We start from the raw sequence: 23,562 nt of genomic DNA on the forward strand, positions 1-23,562 counted from the left end.
CTCAGGAGCTGTCACTTGGGGAGAATTTGCTCCTACCAACAGATCACAGGACTAGAAGACGTTGTAGGGCCTAGAGACCACAATAAGATGTGTTCTAAGACTTTGGAAATATAGTTCCCTGTAAGAGTGAAGCTACTAAGATCCATACACAATGGATGTGATTAGCCACCTGTGGAAGTAAATCACGATATCATCCCTAAATATGTGAGCCAAAAGCTTGGGAATACCTAAGATACCAATCAAGGTGAACTAGGAGAAAATTCAGGGAAGCAGGTAGTAGGACAGTACTCAGAACCCAACCAATTGAGTGCAGGCTGTTTGAAGAACCCCTCTGAACAGAACACATCTCTCTGGGAAGTAGAGTGGGGAGAGGAAAATGATCAGCTTTAAGAGTCAAGAAAAAGCAAGTTTGCAGAGGCACTATCCTGGACAGAGGTTTTGCTGGCCCCTGACCTTGTGAGAGTGCCTAAAGCTTCTTCAAGGAGAGACGCTTCTGAAACTCAACTTACATCCTTCATTCTGAAGGAATGTTCTGATCAGGCCAAAGGGAATAACTAGTACTCTTATCAGTTGTATTTATCAGGGTTAATTAACAAATTGGCAACATGCGTGCACGTGCGTGCGCACGTGTGTGTGTGTGTGTGTGTGTGTGTGTGTGTGTGTGTGTAATATCTGGATGCACACGGCCTTGGAGTTTCAGCTTTTGGGGGTGGGGAATGCTATTCTAATGATGTCAGGAGAGTCAGGATTCAGAACTTGAAAGGATGGTGATGAGACTCTGAGGTCAAGGCCATCTGTGGACCTTCTCTGCATCCCTATGTGTCACAGGCTGAGCTGCCCATTTTCAGGTGCAGCAGAAGACACTTTTCAAAGACAATGGCCATCCCTTTGCTTCCTGGCATGAATGTACTTTTATCCAATGTTCTCAATTTTTTTTTTTTTTTTTTTTTTTTGCAGTATGCAGACCACTCACTGTTGTGGTCTCTCCCGTTGCAGAGCACAGCCTCCGGACACGCAGGCTCAGCGGCCATGGCTCATCGGCCCAGCCACTCCGTGGCATGTGGGATCTTCCCGGACCGGGGCACCAACCCATGTTCCCTGTATCGGCAGGCGGACTCTCAACCACTGCGCCACCAGGGAAGCCCTCAAATTTTTTTTTTTTTTTTTGGTACGCGGGCCTCTCACTGTTGTGGCCTCTCCCGTTGTGGAGCACAGGCTCCGGACGCTCAGGCTCAGCGGCCATGGCTCACGGGCCCAGCCGCTCCGCGGCATGTGGGATCTTCCTGGACCGGGTCACGAACCCGTGTCCCCTGCATCAGCAGGCGGACTCTCAACCACTGCGCCACCAGGGAAGCCCCCTCAAATTTTTTTGACTATGGCAAAAAGCCCCATGGCTCACTTACCCCATCATCTACCACATGAAGCTCCATCCCTCCCCACAAAAGACATACTTTAACCCTTTCAAGGCTCACAAGTCCCTTCCTGCCTGCTGTGAGCCTTAGACCACCCTTTGAGGGTCACTGTCTCAGACGCAAGCCACCTTCTATTGGACTTTTATGGCAGAAGGGTATGTCCCTTTCTTGGTAGTCTGTTCGACTCTGCCAACATATACACTGTGCCCACCATGTGCCACTAGTGCAAAACACCTCTAATCCCTTCTAATAATAGATGCAACCAAAGCAGGAAGTAACTTTGTATATGGGGGCAGGGAGGTCAACTATAGGGCTCGCAGGTCTGCAGAGGCTAAGTCTTCACCTAGAAAGAGAGTTGAGTGGGAAGGTGAGACTTGTGATGATGAAGAGGCCTGGAGGTTTCTGGAAAATTTACACTCACACCACTGAGAGTGGGAGGAGAGCTCTTAGGAAGCAACAGGGCCACCAGAAGTTCTTTCTCCACAAAGAGCTTCAAAATAGTTTTACAACTGCAACAGCTTCCTTTGTTTTGCTCACAAGCCTGGCTAAGAGCCTTGTCTCCCTCTGTGATAGTGGAGAAGAGAGGTCTGAAGGGGCCAGACTCAACCTATGAGCAGACCCTCCATGGAGAGTTGGAGAGGAGTGCTGCTTGGAGGCTCTTTGGCCCCCAAAGTTCCCTGTTCTGGGAATATACCTGAAATTGTCCAATTATCAAGAAGTCATACCTGGACTGGAAACAATTGATGAAGTGGGGAAATGGGTTTGCTCCGAGAGATGCTACTCAGGGGAAACATCAAAGTGTAGGGCAAAGATCAAGGACATCTTGATGGAATGATAAGGGCCACCTAATTCACAGGTAAAAACAAACCACTAGTAGGGAGAGGAGCACAGAAAAGGAAAATGGCTGAACGCACGAGAAACATCTCCATGGTTTTTCCTACAATCAGTTGTGGCCACAGGTATCATATTTTAAAAAAAGAAACCATGTCTGTCACCTACTGGTTATAACTCAACAATAATTTTTAACCTCACATCCCTCACCTATTCCTTGTGGAAAAATAACTGAACACAATAAGCTAAATTCCTTGCTTGCAGAATTCATTTCATTTTTATACTAGACTTTCAGGCAAAAATATCTGCCCCAAAGTTATTTAGCAAATATCTTAGTTGAAGACCCCACGAAAGACTGCTCCAGCTCCTTTTTAAAGACAATGCCTATAAGCTGAAATGCTACTTATACATACTAATGCATGCAAACTTAGACTTGCCTTCAGAAAGATGCAATTTATGATAGCACAGGGCAGCAGAAGGTCAAATGAAGAAAAACATATGAGTACAAAACAAAACAAAAACAAGTGATTATTTAATTTTGTGAGTCATCCTAATAATATAATCTCCCAGATACTTTCAGCAGCTGACAAAGACAGAGTGTGGCATTTAGATTGGCATGGAGAGGGGCAGCATCACGTCCTTATTTCCCCAACCAGGAAAGATACTTGTTGTTGTGTGGCATCCTAATTGCCCATCCTCTTTCTGGGACTTACCTGTGGAAGGGTGATAGCAATCTGTCCATTCTCACCACCATCCATTCAAAGTCAAGGATCATGTCTGGTGAGGAAGCTGGCCCAGGTGACTGCAGCAGCATACTGTAGACATAATAGGCAGCCATAAGAAACACGACTTCAGCTTTCCCACTTATAAAATGGGACTATGTATAATCCCAACCTACTTCACTAGAAAGGTGTCGGAATATTTTTTAAAATGCCTAGCTAGAGGTTCTATGGAAAGGCACAAAGTATTGTAACCGCCATAATGTGTTAAGAAACGTAAATTACTTCAGGACCCTAAAAGGTTTCATGCAGAAGTCCAGGCAACAGTTTCATTTCGAACCTCATCAAAGTGCTCCTTCGTTTTTAAGTGTAAAAAGGATCTTAATTTTATAAAATTAAATTACAAGTGCTCCTACAACCTGGTCTAAAAGGTAGAGTTAAAATGAGGTTCTTATATCAGCTATCACCTAACTCCTCAGGTGCCGTGTCTTTGCCTCTTTGTCTTCCCCTTTCCTTCTGGAAACCAGTAATCCCACAGTGTGTGTGTGTGTGTGTGTGCGCGCGCGCACACGCGCGTGCGTGCGCCGCATGCGCACGTGCACTGGGGGAGCTGGTGGGCTCAGGTCTCAGGGAGAACACAGAAGCTGTGCCTGGATTGCCAAATACGGCTGTGATTTCCTTTGTTCCTACTGCTGGAGCCTCCTTGGCAGATTAAGTCCGAGGCTTCTCCCAGGTTTTGTTGGTCCATGAATGGAACCTCTTCAGTGCTCACTGGAGTGCAATACCATTGATACTTCTTCTGCCTGCTTCCCTTCCTCTCCCAGCCCAGTTGAGCTGATGGATTAATCCTGCTGTTTACTTGGAAGGCTCACAGGCAGAAATGCAAGCTGAGGTCGAAGACAAAGACCAGGGCTGGAAGGGACCATGGAGACCTTCTTTCTAGAGTCTAAACTCCTCGCTTTGCTTAATTGGACTTGATTGAGGCCCAGGGCAGAGCAGTTAGGGGCCTGCCCCAAGTTCCACAGCAGCGGGTTAGGTAGAGTCTTAACTTCCAAGGCTTTCCAGCCTTCTCACCACAGGCACTTGTCAGAGGGAAGCCTGAAAGAGCTCTGCTGCTCTCGCTATAGAACAATACACTGGATCCACACACAGAACAATAGCACCCTATCTACACACATCCTTCACATTCTTACAGCAATTGAGGGATCTGGTGACTAAAATCATGAATCTTCGTTGGGAGAAATGAAGGGGGTCTAGAGTACTGTCTAATAAGAGTCAGAAAGCTGCCTTGTTTGCTAGTGATTTGTCTGTAATTTTTGTTTTCCTGCCATATCCCTCAGTCTCACATATATGCCCCACATCCTTGAGTCTGGAGATTATCTATCCCTGGAGTCCTTCTCAGAGACTGGCTTCTGACAATTTTCCTCTTTAGAAACAATACTTTACAGCATTATTACTTCCTGACACATTATATGTTTATTTGTTTGACTGTCTCCTGTTACTAAAACGTAAGCAATCCTTAGGGCAAGGACTTTGTTTTGTTCACAGATGTATCTCTCTCCAGCACCTGTAATGCTGTCTACATCATATTAAGCACTCAAAAAAAATTTTTGTGGAATGAATGAATAAAGGAATAAATGAAAACTACCTTCCTATGCACAACACTGGAGAGGAAAAACAAAGTGTCCCCTTGGCTAGTAGGGGAGGGAACAGACTTGCACCTTCTTTTTTTTTTTTTTATAGATTTACTTATTTAATTTATTTATTTTTGGCTGCATCGGGTCTTCGTTGCTGCGTGCAGGCTTTCTCTAGTTGCGGCGAGTGGGGGCTACTCTTTGTTGCGGTGCGCGGGCTTCTCATTGTGGTGGCTTCTCTTGTGGAGTATGGGCTCTAGGTGCACGGGCTTCAGTAGCTGTGGCTCATGGGCTGTGTAGTTGTGGCTCGCGGGCTCTAGATCACAGGCTCAGTAGTTGTGGTGCACGGGCTTAGTTGCTCCGTGGCATGTGGGTTCTTTCCGGACCAGGGCTCGAACCAGGGTCCCCTACATTGGCAGGCGGATTCTTAACCACTGCGCCACCAGGGAAGCCCGCACCTTTCTTCTTGGCTCTCAGTCCCTCCCCAAATCCCCTTCCCCACCCCATGCCCCCAGAACTCCAAACACTGTGCCCTGGCTTCCTTTCCTTCTCAAAATAACCTGGTTCTGTTCCTTCAACACCGAATATAAATAACTGATAGCCATTTAAAAGTAACACCTTCCAGGGGACATTTTAGGAAAACTCTAAACCTTAAGCCAAAAGGATGAGTCCCTAATGGTGGAATTATAGGTATTGGCCAACAGATGGGAGATGGGGTAAGAGGTAATGGCCTTCATACAGCCTGTTATAATCCAGCATGTTCACAGCCTTGGGATGCTACTGGCCACTAAAATAGCATTCCTGAGAACCTTTGCCATTGATCGTGGAATGGTGGCCAGAGAGCAGCCAAATCTCATCAGTAAACAGACAGTGTCTGAAAGGATTTGAGAAAAATGGGTCATTTGTATGGTGAGGTTCCCAGTGTAAATGAGCAAAACCTTTAAAAATACAATTTGGCAATACATAGTGAGAGTCAACAAATATTTAAACCATTTAATCCAGACATCTTACTCCTGTGAATTTTTTCTTAAAAAAAAAAAAAAAAGACCAGGAATAAGAGAAAAACTTTATGTACAAAGAGTACATTGCCATGTTATTTCTAGTAGTTAAAATTTGGAAAGAACCTTAAATGATGAATAGTAATGAGAAAAAAACCCACAATGTAAACTACACAACGAGAGATCTGAGTTACAGTGCACCTGATCTATTTCCTAGATCTTGAGTAAATTACTTCACATCTGCAAGCTTCAGTTTCCTCGTCTGTACAATTCCTTCTCTGTAATAACAGTGCCTAATTCATGGAGCTGTGAGGATTCAATGAGATCACTGCAGATAAAGTACTTAGCACAGGCACAGAGTTATCACTTTATTATTATCATTATTATTTCAATAGGTGGCATTATATCTTTGTGGAATGAATTAGTGAACCAAAATACCTAAATCTCCCAACATTCCAGGTAAATGAATATTGTAGGAATCATGTTGAAGCCTGAGGCTCCATTGTGAGTATACATCTTCTTACCGGTATGAGTTTGGGATTTGTTGATTCTACACAGGCAGGACTTCAGGGTATCTTTGCTCAGAGGTTGCCTCACATTTTCACCCCCAATTAACCAAAACTAACTTGGCTTTGAAGACCAGGGCAGATAATCCCTTTCAAATGTTTTGCCTGGGTACATTCTGTGGAGGGAGGAGAATTGTTGGTGGAATGGGGAAAGAAAGAGGTGAAAGGGGTCCAATTAAGGAGATAGTTTCCTTTCTGGCTTTTCAGCTGTTTCTGAGCTTGTCTTTAATCATGGACCCCCTCACAGAGCTTTTACCCCCTCCCCTTCTCCCCTTGTCTTGACCCCCAACTCAATCCTCAAATCTGATGTTATTACTGGCTTGTACAGATCTGGAATCCTTCAAAGAGCAGGGGATGCCTAACTGGGGAGACTCTGAGAGCCATCATTAATAACTGCTCTGGTCTTGGACCTTGAAAAATAATGATAATAAACGCATTGGCTCAATCTGCACTGCCTTATTCTTTTTCCCACCCCCTCTTGATCCTTTATTTACCTACCACAGATTGGACTGCAAATCTGGGATTTTTCTCTTTTTAACTGTTCATGGGATAGTAATTTGATCTTCTTGGCTCCTTGTCTATTTGTTTTATTGTTGGAGAAGTGTGTGTGTGTGTGTGTGTGTCTTTGGGTGTGTTGGTGATTATGTTTACAGTGCAGGTTCTAGGGCTGCCCCATGGTGCTTATGAATCTATGTCCATGGACAAGTTGGGCTACACAATTCTTGGGTATAGCTTGTGAATATTAAGCTTTAAGTATCTGGTCACATTTGTATATCTGAGTATTTAGATATATTTGTATCAACTTTTATGTCAGCTGAAAAGAACAGCCTGCCAAAAAAAGCATGTTCCCTACTTAAGGATTTCTAGAATGATATAACTCCCCAAATGAATGAAAGAGGAGGTGGTGCTATGCAAGGATTGCAATTACACACCATACACTTTCTAGATTATTTAAGAAAGCAGGCAGGGCTGCATTATGGTTTTCGTGGGCCTTTTGTGTACCCTTTCCTCCACATAAAAGTATTAAAAATTATCCTTTATAACTTCTTTGAATATAATAAATTATATTAGTTTTTCTCTTCTGATTTTATGACAAATTAAAACATTTTTGTGGGTCATTAAAAGGACTGTGGGTTCCCTGTGATTGCTGTGCCTAGTGGGCATCAGCTGGGAGCTGGGAGCCAGTGGAGAGGAAGGACTGTGGTGAAGGGGGCCAAGGTCCTTCCCACAAAAGCTCCACCACTGTAGCCTTCCACTTCCAGTGTCTGAGAGCTTAGGGATTTCTCATATAAAATCTATGACATTTCTTGCTACCAGCAGTAAGGAAGTGCATTGTAGTGGTTCGTGCTGTCAATCAGACTTAGAGGTGGATTCCAGCTCTGCCACTTGCTAGCTCTGTGACCTTGGGCAATCATTTAACACCTCTGAGCCTCAGTTTCCTCATCTATGGTATGTGGAAAATAATACATTCCTCATGGTGCTGTGAGAATTTAAGGAGGTGATGGGTTTAAAATGCCTTAGCCCAGTGTCTGGCACTTTGGGTAGGCATGCACTGTATAACAAATGTCATCATTTACTTCTCATTTCCGTTTGGGGGCTTTTGGGCAATATGAATTTAGTCACCTGGCTCCAAGTGCAATGGAATCGCAGGGTAGACATGCATCCAGGTGAGTAAGAGGCAGGTGCTCCTAGTGGAAAAACTTGCTCGATGCTGAGAGACACACTGACTGGTTCTCTATATATCCAACAGGCAGGTCCCCAAGTGGTGTCTCAACTTTTCCTGCTGTACCTTACGCCCAACCCTTAGCTCCAGTGCACTATGTTCCGGTTATATACAGCTCAAGGCACCTACTTTAGAGGCTCTGGCCTTCCCCGGAGCCTACCTAGCCCACTAGCAAGTTTCCATTCTTCAGACTCTTCTTTCCCTTGTTCCTTCACACTCTCAAATTAAGGTTTTCCATATGGCTCACTGCCTTCCCCAAATCTGTTTCTTGTTTCTTCCAACATTTCATTGCTCTAGTTCATCCCTCATCCCTCCCTCCACATATCCTAAAATTAAGTTATTTTTTTTTAACTTAACCTATGCTGCACATGCCATGTCTCATTTAATCTTCCAAACAATACGACAAGGTGGTAGTTCAGTCCAGTTCAGGAAACTGAACCTCAGAGCAATTAAGTGACTTCCCCAAAATCAGCCTGAAAGGATTTGAATCTCTGTCCTTCTGGTGCCGAAGGCTTAGTACGCTTTTTCCATTAATTAGCTCCATAATCGTTTATCTGTAATTTCCACATCTGAAAAGGAGCTCTAAAAATCACAACATTTTTTTCTCAAAACTCTTTTGGTCAAAAACCTGACATGAACCGATGAGGCTGGTTATAATGTTCACTTATCTCAGTTAGTGAGTTCGATAAAGTCTGGACCTCCCCGGGAACTGCTTTTTCTGCTATAACATGCTATTACTTAAAGTTAAAAAAAAGCAGTTAAGTCCCAGACCTGAGTACTCCCCTACCAGCCTGAGTGGTACAGGGCCCCACATGTCCTACCAATGACCCTGCAGAGTAAGCGAAGACAAGCATGTTGGAACTCTGAACCCTAATCCTGCAGCTAAGCCAGAACAATATTCCATGTGGGCTGATACTGAATTTCCCATCCAGATCCCAGCAGAGCTGATGCAAACTGGCTAAGCGGCTCTTCCCAATAAGCAGATCTTGGGCCATAGCAAAGTAAAATAAATATCCCAACTTGGCTATCAAAGGTAGAAGACTGAATCCTGCTGCTGACAAAGGGGCCCACTGGGACAAGAGCAAAACAGCCAGCTAAGAGTCCTTTGTTTAGGATAACAAGATGTTTGAATTACACAGGAGCATCTCACTGAGTACCCCTCAGTAACGATTCCTACCCTGCCCTTTACAACCCTGGGATAGACAGCGGTGTACTGGGTATTCAAAATGGAACCATATGGGTTCAGGAGAGAGAGGAGACAGAAGAGATACCAGCTCAGAGGACGAGAGCCTAGGACCTGAGACCTCTCACCCTGGAATGTCCCTCTGTGGCCACCGGTGCACTTCATCTCTTTCTCCCTGAGAACAGGTAGCTGAAACTCAGCACCAAAGACAGCCTCTCCAGGTCTCTGAGATTTGAATACCTGACAAGAATGTGACATGGGAAGGGGCTGATAGGTGTAAACGTGGAGATTGCTGGTGGAAAGCGACTGCCCCATCTATGAGGCTCAAGAAGGGCTGGTCTTCCTGAGGGAGATGTCAGAAGCGAATCTTGGAGAGGCTAGTATACACGGACTTGCACTCACAGTCCTTTCAGGCAGTGGCTGGAAGCCAGAAGAGTCTGCCGAAGCTTATCCAGTATAGAGAAATAAGTGGGGAGTGAATATTTAGCCATGAAACCTCTCAGAGCGACCCCCAACTTCATATCAGTTCTCCATCCCTTATTCGCGAAATGGCTGAGGAGAGACCTTTGGCTTCTCCCAGTTTGGGTAATGTCATTTCTGCATTTGGACTCTGGCTTAGAAATAATGTGATCCATCCCTCATCCCTCAGAACAGGGGAAACAAAACTTTTCAGACTGGAACAAAGCCTAATTTAACATACTCTTGGACTTTGCAAAAGTACACTGTGTACCTTGTCTTTTATTTCTGGGCATTGTCTCAGTCGAGGGTGCGGAGACTGGGAGAGGAGGTTCGTATGAAAGCGGATAGCATTGAGTGTGGGTGCTTGGTTATTCCTTAGGTGCTTTTGTCACTTAGATGAAAAGGTACAAAGAACAGCCTGTCATTTCCAACATCTTGAAGCCCACAGAGACACCTGGATGCTGTTAGAGGCAGAGGCAATTGCTGGTGATGGACAAAAGGGTGCTCAGAGTTGGAGAATTATAGATTTGGAAAGAACCCTGGACATCATCAAATATTGCTCCTTTAATTAAGGGATGAGAACACTGATGCCCAGACAGGGTAAGGGACATACTTAACTGACTGAGGAAATGCAGAGTAAGAAACCACATGGTTCTTCTATGTGGCCATAGAGGCATCTTGGCATAGTCTAGGCTCCAGTACCCCAAGCTACATCTACTTCTTCTTGGTAAAAGGGAAGAGGATCCACTCATGCCAAGCTTCCTTTTCTCAAATGTAAAATGAGGAAGCTAGATAATGCCAAGTGTTGGCAGGGATGTGGGTTCAGAGGACCCTCATATGCTGCTGATGAAACATGGATAGTGTAGCCATTCTGGAAAGCAATCTGGCTCTACTTGGCCGAATAAATATTTACAAACACAATGACCCGCCAATTTTAGCCCTAGACATACTATTCCAGTGAAATGCTTACAATATGCCATAGGGAACAGACACAAGGATGCTTATTCTAGTACTGTCTGTGGTGTCAGGAAGCTGGATAGACAAAGTACAATGGAGGACCACCCTGAAGTGCTGGGCAGCAATTAGAAGCAACAGAAGAGATGAACACATGGCAACATGCACGGTCTTAAACTGGTATTCCAAGGGGGAAAATGTAAGAAGTAGGATGTGATATATAAATTATCATACTAAGTGAAGTGAGCCAGACAGAGAAAGACAAATATCATATGATATCACTTATATGTGGAATCTAAAAGAAATGTTACAAACGAACTTATATACAAAACAGAAATAGACCCACAGACATAGAAAACAAACTTATGGTTACCAAAGGGGAAAGGGAGGAGGGATAAATTAGGAGTTTGGGATTAACATATACACACTACTATATATAAAATAGATAACCAACAAGGACCTACTGTATTGCACAGGGGACTATACTCAATATTTTGTAATAACCTATAAGGAAAAAGAATCTGAAAAAGCACATATATTTGTATGTGTATATATATAATTGAATTACTTTGCTGTACACCTGAAACTAACACATTGTAAATCAACTATTTCAATAAATAAATAAATTTCACTGAATCTAAATATCATTTACTGTATTAGGCACCACTATTTTGTGCTTTGACTAAGAAAGTAAAAACTCTTTTACTTTCAGTCAAATGACCTACCGTTGATTGCAAGGTGCATCCTTACGTCAGAGATTAAAATGTGAAAAAAATGTTTTGGAATCCATTATGTAAATAAAAATACATGCACACAGGGTAATATCTATTGCAAGAGTGCCTTTATTAAAGACATATTAAGCATGTTGCCTATGGGGTGTGGTGGTTAAAGGGGAGCAGCTGTGGGGATAGAGGGAGGAACAAACAAACGTAAGAGCTCTGTACAAACTGAAATGACAAAGTGGTTACCTCTGAGCAATTGTGAATAAAAAGTGAGAAGTTTATGATAACACCAGCTTCATTGGCTTGTGGTGAGAATTACTGAAATAACCCAGACACAGTCCACAGCATGACGTAGGGTTTACAAGTTGTTTCTACTTTCCCTTCATCTTCAGATTTGAAGATGCTACCCAGGACAGGAGTGGAAGGGAAAGGGTAAATGTCCTGAGTGACACTTACTTCCTTAAAATATGAGTAAACTTGAGTTTGCCTCACATTCAGGCTCCAACACACTGTCAATAAATGTGGAAAACAGCATGTAATCTTCTGCTTTTCTGACATCAGAAGTCCACTTGATTATTTATTTATAGAAGGATTTAAAAGCACAGTGATAGAGATGATGATGACAGTGATGATGAATAAAAGCCAGTGTTTCAAGAATGCTTAACTTCCTGAAGTTCTTTGAATGATTTTCCAATTTCTCTGGGGGAGCAATACAAAATCAACTTAATATGCAAATAATATCCAAACGAAGACTTGGCTGGGGGCCACCAGGAAATGGGTTAACTTCCTGGGAAGAGGCTCAAACATTCCTGAATTAATAACATGTTCAACCTGAAAACATGAAGCATTTTCTTGAAGGAGCATTAAAGAAAGGGAACAACAATGTTTAAGGTGCTCTGGGAAAGAAGCGCAAGGAACAGTGATGGGCAATAAAAAGTACACCAGTCCCCCCCGATCTGTGCTTTCGCTTCCCGCAGTTTCAGTTATCCATGATCAACCGTGGTCCAAAAATATGAAATGGAAAATTCCAGAAGTAAACCATTCATAAGTTTTAAGTTGCATGCCGTTCTGGGAAGCATGATGAAATCTTGTGCCGTACCACCAGGATCCCCAACCATCAACATCATCATGGTGTGAAGACCCAGGATCACCCAAAGCAGATGACCCTTCTTCCGAGCTATCCTCAGAAGGTCAGTGGTAGCCTAACACTATGTCACAATGCCTACGTCATTCGCCTCACTTCATCTCATCACATGGGTATTTTAAAATCTCATGTCATTAAAAGAAGAAGGGGGAGTACAAAACAGTAAGATATTTTGAGAGAGAGAGACCACATTCATATAACTTTTACTACAGTATATTGTTATAATTGTTCTATTTTATTATTATTGTCAGTAATCTGTTACTGTGCCTAATTTATAAATTAAACTTTATCATAGGTATGTATATATAGGAAAAAACATGGTAAATATATGGTTCAGTACTAAATGTGGTTTCATGCATCCACTGGGGGGTCTTGGAATGTATCCCCTGAGAATAAGGGGGAAGTACTGTATACAATTTGTGGCTATCATTCTGTCTTCTCTTGAGATTCCAAAGAGGGGTATAAAGTACTCTTGGTAAGTCAATTAGATCACTAATGAATATGCGGAGGAACTGTCCTCTCCCAAAGTTAGCAAAGGCTCCTAAGCTTGAGGGAAAAAAATTATCTTGATCTTTAAAAATTAGGCAGTGACAAAGTAAGCATTTTAATAAAAGAGGACAACATAAGCCACACTGCAAGCTTGCTGACACTGGAGACTGCAAAAGCAACCATGCTGGCCACTGAGAGAAGGGCTGCTGACATCAGTGCCATTTTTTTTAGAGCAAAGAACACTACTCTGGATTTTCTGCACTAATGGAGGTTTAATATAAATGGTTGCCACCCACAGTGTCTAGAAAACCACACTATTAAGAGGTATACGAGAGAGGGGTTGAGTGTGGGATCTAGGCCTCTGCCCCTTACAAGAGGACAGGCACTGGGGAAAGAAGCTAGAGCATCTCTGGGTTCCTGGACATCTTTCTTTCTCTTCCTTTGCCTTTCTCTTGAATTTCAGCTGCATGGCTGTTTCCCTCTGTGCAAGCATTCTCTAGGGTTTCAATGAACTCAAGAGTTTTATGGTTTACTACCTGGGGCGCAGTAGATAATAATCTCTCTCTTCATCTCCTACAGTCACAAAGTTTGTTAGAAAAGACAAAGAAGGAGCTGTTCCCCTTAAATTTCTAGACCAAAGGCTTTTGGAGGAAATCAACAACCTGGATTTAAATCCAAATAATGACCATTTCCTTGATTTTGCATTGTTTTACCCTAACTATGAAGAGACAGTAATGGCTGGTTCTGAGTGGAAAGTCCAGCCAGTGGGCAATTCTGTTTTTCAGGGAGAATCTTCAGGGTAGGCCGAAAGGAGGGGCAAATCCAGATCACTCATGACTTACTCATTCACCCTCAGATTTCTAGACTTGGAGAATCCTGAAGCTGACAAGAGCCTCACAGATTATCTGGTGAAGCTTCAATCTGGGGTCCTTGAACAGGTGGGGGACACTCAAAGACAAAAATAGTGGTTCTAAAAGCTGTACTTCAACAACTTTAAAAGTTTAAAAGGAATCATACATTTAACTTTGAACAAACTCCCCAACTGATGATGATGTCAGGCAATTCAGTTGTTAGCACTGAGAGCTCACGGGGATTTGAGGCTCTGGTTGGCTGATGACATCATTGCCAACATAGAGGAATGGGGGCCTTGGTAGTGACAACACCAGGAACCTAAGATCAAGATCAAATCTCACTTTGTAGGCTTGGTAACTGAGATTCTCAGTGAGTCATGACAAGTTATGAAGAATGATTGGGTGGACTTTTCAGAAACTCTCAGGGCCTCTCAGTTCACAGAAAGTGAATGAAGATGTTAATGTTTGTTTCTTTTGTTCAAGATTAGGTTTAAGTAGCATTTCACTTTTTCACATTTTTATTCTGTTCATGATTGGATGCTGGAGAAGGAACTTGAAACAGAAGATAGCCTGCTTTTTTCAGTTTTTCTCGGAGACCCAGTACTTGGCCCAAACCTTAGAGCGGGAGGCAGACACATATGGACTCATTCCCTCTTTAATTGATAGGAATAGAGCAGACAGCAGCCCTCGAAACTGAAATCCTGTTTGTCTAAAAAGTCTGCTACTGATGTATTAAATAGTGCTTAAGATTTAGGAGTTTCCCTTGCCAGTACTAAACAAGCCACTGAAATGAGCTCCACACAAAATCCTTTGAGAAGTGTGCTGTGCATACGTTAACCACACGATCTCACAAAACGGAAGTGTCCATAGCGAACAGTAACTTCCAGTACCAGGAAGACAGCTCTGTGTATATGGGTCCTCTGTGTGGGGAGGTGGAAAGAGCAGACGAATATACTGCTGGACTTTGTTCTACTTCACCCCATCTGGAAAATCATTTCTGCTCACTTGAAGGCCCCTGACTGCCAGGGAAGATAAGGTGTTTCATAAAAGCACTTAAGGCATTAAGATGAGGTAACAGTGCCATTGATTTCCCAGAATTCCTTGGCGGCTGAGCCTCGGTGGCTGGGACGATGTGAAGGGGTTCACTAAGAGAGTGAATCTTGGTGTCCATGCATGAAACGTTTACACAGCTCCTGGAGAAATATTCCAGAGGAGGCTGTGCACCTCCTTTTTAGCCACCTCGTTTCTATGAGATCTAAGCAACCTTGGTCTCACTTAGGTGTCATGGGAACTTGAAAATCCAAGGAAAACTTGAAAAGACTTTTTAAGGTAATTATTCTGTCCTTATGTTCTGAGAAGGAGCAAAGGGATGGGAAGAGGACCCAATGTCAAGAGCAAACTGGAAGATAAGCGCTAGTTGTGACTGTTTCTCTAAGGCTGTAGCTTATGCTTTTATATTTATTTTATTGATATATTACTCACATACCATACCATTCACCATTTTAAAGTGTACAATTCAGCAATTTTAGTACCTTCACAAGTTGTACAACCACCACTACTATCTAATTCTAGAACATTTCCACCCCCTCAGCCCCGAGGAAGAAACCCTGTAGCCTTTAGCAGTCACGTAGGCCTGCCTCAACATGACTCATTCATTCATTCACTCACTCATTCAACAAACACTATGGAGCATTTAGCAAGCCCCAGGCACGGGATAATTTAACCCTCTGCGGCACAGCCACCCAAAGCACAAAGTGTCAAACGTTATCTTGGAGAACCAAGTGTCTTTCAGGATTACAGTAAAGTCTGCAGGTGTGAGACTGCAGCTGGAGGTGGGGCATCCACCTACGGCTAGGGGAGGGTTGGGAAGGAGGGCTTGTGACTGACAGAAAGTATACAGAGGGGTTATATGTCCTGCAGGAAGGTTTGCTCTGCTGCTTGGGTTCTTTTTAAATACCCGCAGGCTCATGGCTTTTAGGAGTCGTTACCTCCCCAGAGGACTCATTGGCCGGCAAACCAAGCCCTGCACGTTTCCAGACTCCTCTGCCTCTCATCCACATTTCCTGCTTAGTCTGTATCCAGCTGCAAAAATTCTTTCCATCTTTGACAATTTCCATTTTCTTTTCTTTCACTTAGTTTTCTCTCATGTCTTTTTCCAATTATTTCTCCCTATAAATCTCCTTCGCTATCATCATCTCTTCTTTTTCTCTCACTTTTCTTCTTTTTTTTTTTTACTGGTCTTTCCCCTCACACCCAAGGTACCTAGCAGACGTGGCTGGGAGAGTTGCCATAGAAGGCAATGTTTAGAGGTAAGAAAGAAATTACGTCTCGTTATACACATTCACCTTTAGAAAAAGTGTGAACTTGGTGGCCTCTCCTTTCCTGCAATGTCATTATTTATAATCATATCAATGTAAAATAATACACATTAAGCTTTTACTGTGTACAGACACTGTACTAAACTCTTTACAGGATTTATCTTATTTAATCCTCACAATAATCCAATAAATTAGGTGCTCCTATGAGCTCCGGTTTACAGATTAGAAACCTCAGCCTTGGAGTGGTTAAATCACTTGTTTAATACCAGAAGCTAGTAAACGGTGGAAAGTCACCCAAAGTCAGTTTTATTTGACTGCGGAGCCGCAGCTGTGACTTGATGATGCCTTATTTTCTCTCTGGGTTTCTCCCTCTCCTCCGACCCACCTCCCGATGAAGCTAGCTCCCTCTCTCTTCCTGAAGTGAACGTGCTTTAGAGTTGGCCTCTTGCCAGCTTTAGCGAGCTAGGGGATCCTTGGCACGGGCTCAGCTCTGAGCGCCACGGAGCACTGTAGCTGCTGGTACTAGGGCAATAAACCTTAACGGTCTCCAGAAAAGATGCTGTAAATTCTTCGGCGGTCCCACTTTGGGTGTAAAGGCTCACGCCTCTCTTCCCCCTCTTTTTCCTCCACCCCACCCCCATGAATTCCCTTGGGTTTCATGAAAGGGGCCATGCATGAAAACAAGGCACAGAAATCCCAGCAGCCTCCAGCTGCAGCCACATTTTTTTTTTTGTCTAAGGAACATTCTTAAAAAACAAACAAACAAACAAAAAAACGTCTGGAATCAACTTTGTTCAGGATCATACACACATAGCTTGCGCTTTGGGGAGCAATACAGAGAAAAAAAGAAGTGGCAGGGAAGATGGCCAAGGAGAACAACAGAAGGGAAACAGGGAATAACCCTGAGTGTGTAAGGATGCCCAGAAGAAAACTTTGTGAAAAAGACACCCAAGGGATTCTGAGATTTTTTCCTCTCTCGATTATTTTAATATTGTTACCTGGACCCTGACAACTCCAGCTGTAGTTTTTCCGAAAAATTCATTTGACTGTTTGGAACTGACCTGGGAAATAAATATCAGCAGAGACCTGAGAGGGAATAAAAACTCATTTCTTCCTCAGGGAGCAAGAGAACAGATACCAGGAGTACCTGGGGGCTGACGCATGAAGAGTAACAAAGGGGCCCCTTTTAGGGTCTCCATTTTGCCCCAGCCTAATAACTGACTGGCTCACATTTAGAGAAAGTGTGAAAGTGGGACAGTGATCTGGGCAAGTGACCACTGGGACAGGTATCTTGGGAAGCATGTGACTTAAGTCCCAGCCACCACACCAACGAAGTTGCCTTAACTTCTCTTCCCCAAGGAGAGGCAGCCCAAAGGGAGGGGGATCTGAAGGGCTGAGCTCAAGACAAGATGTGGTGTCAGTCAAGGATGGATGAAACTAAGGGGGCCTTGGGCCTAGTGAACACGACAAAAGGGTTTTATGTATCTTGTGTGATAAAATGCAAAATGTATTCGTCTAAATCCTGCTCCTCTCCCAGTTTCTAAGCCCCTGTGCATTTCACAGGAAATTAGATCTGTGTTTGTCAGGCTCCTTTGCCTTTACCTCATGGAAGGGAGGGTAGGCTGGAGTTGGCTTACATACCAGAAACTCTAGGATTTGTTTCTTTAATGAATTTCTAGTGCTTTTCTGATCAAGACTGAAGTCCTGTGGCAGGGCCAGCGGCCACTGGAAGGCGGATCCTTCCCTGGCCAGCTCCACAAGGACACGACTGCTGCTGAAGTGTGTGTGTGTGTGTGTGTGTGTGTGTGTGTACACGTGCGCATGTGCATGTATGTAGGTGCGTGTAAACGAGAGGGGTTTGGAATGGATCATTGGCACTCTGCCTTTTTGCTGAACTCCAAACATCAAATTTAAGTCAAGTGTTTAAAAAAGAACTTTGGGAGTTGCTTTGTTTTCTCCTCTTCTTCAGATGTCATTTTGGAAGGAATGTGCACAATTTTTCTATTTTCTTCTGTCTTTCTTCAAATGCTCCTGGAGGGCAGGAATTGCGTCTTATGCATTTCTGTCTCTCAGAGTATAGCAGAGTCCCTGGAACCCAGTAGGTGCTCAATTATTGTTCGTGGAATGGAAGTAGAAATATTTAACAGGGCACTTTAACCACCCCTTTGGCTCCTAACTGTGCCTGCTTTTCCTTCTTTAGCCTCTTATAGATCTGAATATGTGGTTTCTCTCTGAAACCCCTGGACTTCTCTCTCTTTCCCTTTTTTTTTTTTTTTGATATCTTAAAAAAAAACTACCTTTATACAGATGACTTCCAAATTCCTTTGTTTCCACCCCTCCAGACTGCCTTCCCCCCATCTCACCTTCTGGCTCTTGGGAATCCTATTGTGGGAGAAGGAAAGTGCTAGGGAGAAGGTACTCCACTGGCATCTCAAAGCAGCATGGCTGAGACTACCCTTCTAGGACCCTTTTCCTGGCAGAGCTGCCCTCTTTGCACAAGTCTAGGCCAGGAGACTCAGACTTCCCTGCTGCTCTCATCTGGCAACAGAGTGGGCGGTGCAGTCTGCTGACGTCCCAGGCTGCAATGGGGTTGGAGGCACCCCTGGGTCTTGGAATCTGGGGAGGGGCTGGGAGTGTGGAGGAGGGAAGGCAGTCTGAGGTTGTGAGGTCTGAGAGGTTGCCTGGGGCAGGGCTTTGCAAACAGTGCCGTTGTACAAAGTGTTATGGTTCCTGCTGAGATCTCATCCTTTGGTTGGACACCCCAGGCCGCAGTCCCTCTGAGCTGCCTTTCCTTCCAATCCCAAACACAGTTGTGTAAGCCATCTTCCTGTGTTTCCTATACAGAGAGTCGAGTCCAACCTCCTTCTTTACCACAAACTGCTTGACCCTAAGAACCTTCTGATTGCTTGCCAAGCTTCCAGCCCTTCACTTACCCCGTGGTTCTCCAACTTTAGGGTGGTTCAGAATCACCAGAGGGCTTGTTAACACACAGGGAGCTGAGTCCCACCCCCAGAGCTTCTGATCAGTAGTTCTGGGATGGGGCTGGAGATTTCACATTTATAACAAGTTCCCAAGGCTGCTGCTGCTGCTGCTGGGGGGGACCAATGCAGACCAACAGGCCCACCGATCCACTCTTCAGAAACCTCTCATCCATGCTTTCTCTCAGTCGAAGCAAGTGCTGCTGCCATTCACTGAGCTTGTTTTCTGCTTAGCTTTTTAGACGCTTTATCTCATTTAATCCTCACAACTTCATAAGTTGTGAAGTGGCTCCTGTTAATATTCCCACTTTAAAGAGGAAGAAACAGGCACACAAGTTATACGTCTTGTCCAAGGTAAGTGGTGCAGCTGTTTCAAAGCTGGGCAGTATGTTTAATCACCCTGGCATACTGCCTTAATGGTCTAAGGATTTCTTTTTCCCCCGAATGGACGTCTTCGTTTTCTACCTTAGAAACACAGAGCTTTGCAAACAAGGTGCCCTTTCATTCTGCACCCCCCAACCCCCCACAATTTCTCTTTGCTGCTGGCTAAGTACAGCAGGAGAAAACACACATTTAATCTCCATTAAGACCTTCAGACTTCTGGGAGAGGAAGTCTAGTCTGACTTGGGAATGAAGTCTGAAGTACTAAGAATTTTAAAGAAAGGCAGTTTTACTGCCTCCAATAGTATATGGTAAAATACAAATGAGCGACTAACTGGAACATTTCTCCAAGAATTCCTCTTAGCCTTTTATAATAAATAAATATGGCTCATTTGCATACAAGCTACTGTATTAAAGATCAGGGGCTGATTATTTGAGTTCTGGTTAAAAATATGTTAAGAATTTTGCAGCTGATTTTTCAGAGGCTCGATATGGATTAAGAACCCATGTTTGGGAACATGCAACCTTTAAGATCATCCCATCAAATGGACTGCTTTCCTTTTGTGTCAGATTCAGGTTTGGGTCTCTCAGGAGAGCTCTCTGGCAGAATTCACAAACTCAGAACCGGTGCGTGAAGGCAAAATGTGATGCCCAGCAATGGAAAGCAGGGTAGGATTTGCTTTCAAATAAAGGCAGCGCAAACATCTTGGTGCTCTGCCCCAGCAGGGGTTCCCACACTTGCTGGGAGTTTGTATAAGTTACAGAATTTTCTAGAGATTCACTGTGTCTGGAGGGGACCGGGGAATCTGCAACATATGTAGTCTCAAATTTTATTTTGTTTTTTTTTCTTTTCCTTACCAATCTTTTTCCTCCCCATACAATTCTAATGCCCCACACTTTGAGAACCACTCCTGGATTTTGGGGAGAGCATGGGGCCTGGGGGTGGGAGTGGTTCTCAGATACTTCAGTGGCTCTATCCTTACCTGTACATTGGACTCACCTGCAACTTTATAAAAAAAAAACACCAATTCCCTGGGCTCTACTCAAGACCTGATTAAAGCAGGATTTATTAAGAGTGGACCCCCTGCACATCGACATTAACAAACGAACAACAAAACACACAAAACAAAAAACTCCCTAGGTGAGTCTAACCTGGGGAACATTGGTGAAAACTACGAAAACAGTCTGATTTGGAGCAACACGCTCAGGGTTATAACTAGCTGGGAAGCAGAGGACAGCGTAGGCCTAATGTACGGGTGGGTAGGTGTGTGTCTTTTCCAAATTAGAGTGAACTCCTGTGGGAAAAGACCCTGACTTAGGAAACAGGTGCTGCCCGGCTAGGCAGCCACAGTCCTTCCTACACCTGATTCATTCTTTCTCTCCACATGCTGCGGCGTGGGTCCACAGACCGGGGCTCTCCGTGCCCGTTAGCCTAAGGGGCTTGGGCAGGACCTTGCCCTCACTTGTGCTGGGCGCTGCAGGCGCTCCGCCCTCTCTGCCGGGCTGCTCCCCTGCTGCTCAATCTGGCAGCCGCAGGAACCACTGCAGCCTGGTTGTTTCTGAATGATATCCCTTCAGCTTCAGCCCAGGGGCTCTGGCTTTTCCATTTGTTTTCTTTTTTCTTTCTTATTTAAGAAGCTCAAGAGAACTTAAAAGCAGACCCTTGAAAGCTAAGCATTTCTAATCACATAAAGGTGTCTCTGCAGGGCCTGGACTGAAGAGGGTTTGTTTGGGGTCTTTCATCTTTCTGTGTATCCCCTTCCTTCTTCAAACAATCTTTCTGGGCTCTTATCCGCCCAGCTTCTTTGCTGGATGCCCACCCCCATCATCTCCACGTTTGGGGCCCAGAGGGTAAAGGAGCAAAGGGTGGTGGCTGAGGGCCTGAGGGGGAAGGGCGGAAGCAGGCAGCCCCCAAGCTGGGCCCAAGGAGACTTTGTGAGAAAGCCCCTCTCCATCTGCAGCCCAGCCCGGTGGGAGTCAATTAATTCTGAATAACCTAAACCGACAGAGGTATTTGCATTCACAACCTGACTGATGACCGTATAAAATTGATTTATGAATTAAAGTGCTACCCCTCCCTTTATCCCGATTCAGGCTGTAATTGATTATACGTGCTGCAGCGAAATTAAATAAAGGGAAATTAAAAAGAAAGGAAAAAGGAAAGTGAAAAAAAGAAAGGCCCTTGCTTGGCGGTCCGGCATTCTCAGGGTTCCCCAGGATTAGCCATTCTCTTCATCACTTATCATTTTTTAATTTATAAAGTTACTTCCCCCTTTGTCTCCACCTCACTGCCCCCCACCCCCATCCCTGCTATCGGCAGCCTTCTCCTCTCTGGCCTCTGCCCACTCGCTGATCCTTTCGGGTGAACTAGCCAGTTACCCTTATGTTCCCTGGACAGGGAGAGAAGCTGGGAGGGGGAGGGCTTCCCCCGGGTAGCACAAATATTTGAGGATTAAGCAAAGGTGTCTTCCATCTATGCCTCCCTCTTCTGTGTCAGTCTCTCATTCTGTCCCTTTTCTGACTGCCTCCCGTTCCGCATGCACATGATCAAAATTTCCTTGCAGGAAATTCTCTCATAAATATGTTCTCAGTAAGGAAGACATTAATGCTGAACTGTTTAATGGCTCATTCCTCTCAGTAGAAATTTACTAAAGAATAAAATGTTTAGATAAAGGATAAATCTCTAACCGTAAAATTTCAAGCTCCTTCTACCTAAGGGACAACTGTTGTCTTAGTGGGAGGAGGGTCTGGAGTAGGGGAGTAGCGGAGCTGAATTCCAATCACCTACATAGCAGGAGGTCAGGCTTTGGAAACAGCTGGACCAAGACTTTGAAAATTACTAGTCATGTGTCCTTGTGCAGGTCACTTAACCTTTCTTGCTTGCACTGACTCCCATTTAAGATAGAGATACCTCCCTAAATGGAGGTAATGCATGTGAATCCCCCGGAAGTGTGGCTCAGCAAACATGGCAGATTGTGCAAACATTAGAGCCTCCTTCCTTGCTTAGTCTGCTTATGAAACAAGGTAGTGCTAACTCAAGAGTTTTCTGATAGGAGGATAATCAATGGCTTTCTCCCAATTCAAACCCAGTGTTGCTATTTGAATGACAAACAGACAACTGTTTTTCATTGCCAAACCAGATCTTGAAAGCAGACTGCCTTCTTTATTTCCATAGCCACAGAGATCCTGGCACACAAAACACATCATAACTAAACCATCTCACTCACTTCACCCTCACTGCTTCTTCACCTTTTGTCTTCCCCATTCCTCCTCAGGACTGCACGATTTGATGCCCACTTCCTGCTACTTCTTTTCCTGCCTCCGTTGCTGTCGCAAAAAGTCCCCTTCCTACTGCCCTCCTTTTACTGCCTTTAACAGGTACAGTATCCACCCCTCTCCTCTAGTGCTAATGTGTACTTTTATGGGTACTCTCATACTGAGTGCTGTCGGCCACATTTCACAGAAAGTTAAACAAGGTAGGGAGAGGTTGCGCTTGCCTGGCCGGAAAAAGCCCACTCTGTTGACACCCAGCACGACGCACGCATTCCTCAAGCAGGAGCTAGTGGGGAACAGATCTCCGAACAAAAGTGAGGAGTGTGAACTCCAAAGAATCACCCCAAGAAAACGGAAAATCGGATTCCCTTCAGGGAAGGTTTGAGAGGTGAATTACCTGATGAGACAGTTTCCAGGAGATGTTCAGGCTCCTCTAAGTGAGGGGCTAACCTGGAAAGGAAACTTTTAAGGGGTTTGGAGCCTCCCTTCTCCCCATCTCAGGAGAGCCAAAGTGCCTCCACCTCGAGGCAGGGTCAGGTATCTCGAAGCTTCATGTGTCTACTCTTCTCCTGGCTGATCCAGGAGAAGAAATGCATTAAGGGAGGGAAGATGCTTTTGAAATGCATTAAGGGAGGGAAGATGCTTAAGCTCTTTTCATCCCTTTACTGCTCGGGATGACTGGGGTGACTAGAGAGCCTGGGAGCGGGTTGTGAGCAATCCCTGAGGGCTGAGGGTGGGGCTATGGTGAGCACAGACGCCCCAGGGGGTGGCTGGGAAGGAAGCGGCCAAGAAAGGAGCCTGAGGAGACAGACCACCTCTGCAACTTCTCTGTGGAAGCCCCCATGTTCATAGGAAAACACCCCAAACGCATTTTATTTGTTATTTATTTATTTCTGGCTGTGTTGGGTCTTCGTTTCTGTGCGAGGG

The 23,562-nt window shown here is 44.4% G+C and overlaps 1 protein-coding gene across 1 annotated transcript in view; it reads right to left on the reverse strand.

Moving 5' to 3' along the window:
• Positions 1–23,562, reverse strand: part of BOC (BOC cell adhesion associated, oncogene regulated) — a 261,869-nt gene that overhangs the window by 182,609 nt on the left and 55,698 nt on the right. The window contains exon 5 of the mRNA XM_067738890.1: positions 2,957–3,058. The gene's annotated coding sequence lies outside the window, so the exon portion shown is untranslated. The remainder of the gene's footprint in view (positions 1–2,956; positions 3,059–23,562) is intronic.

The sequence above is a fragment of the Pseudorca crassidens genome, chromosome 5 (genome assembly GCF_039906515.1).
Source record: "Pseudorca crassidens isolate mPseCra1 chromosome 5, mPseCra1.hap1, whole genome shotgun sequence".
In the NCBI taxonomy this organism is placed as follows: domain Eukaryota; kingdom Metazoa; phylum Chordata; class Mammalia; order Artiodactyla; family Delphinidae; genus Pseudorca; species Pseudorca crassidens.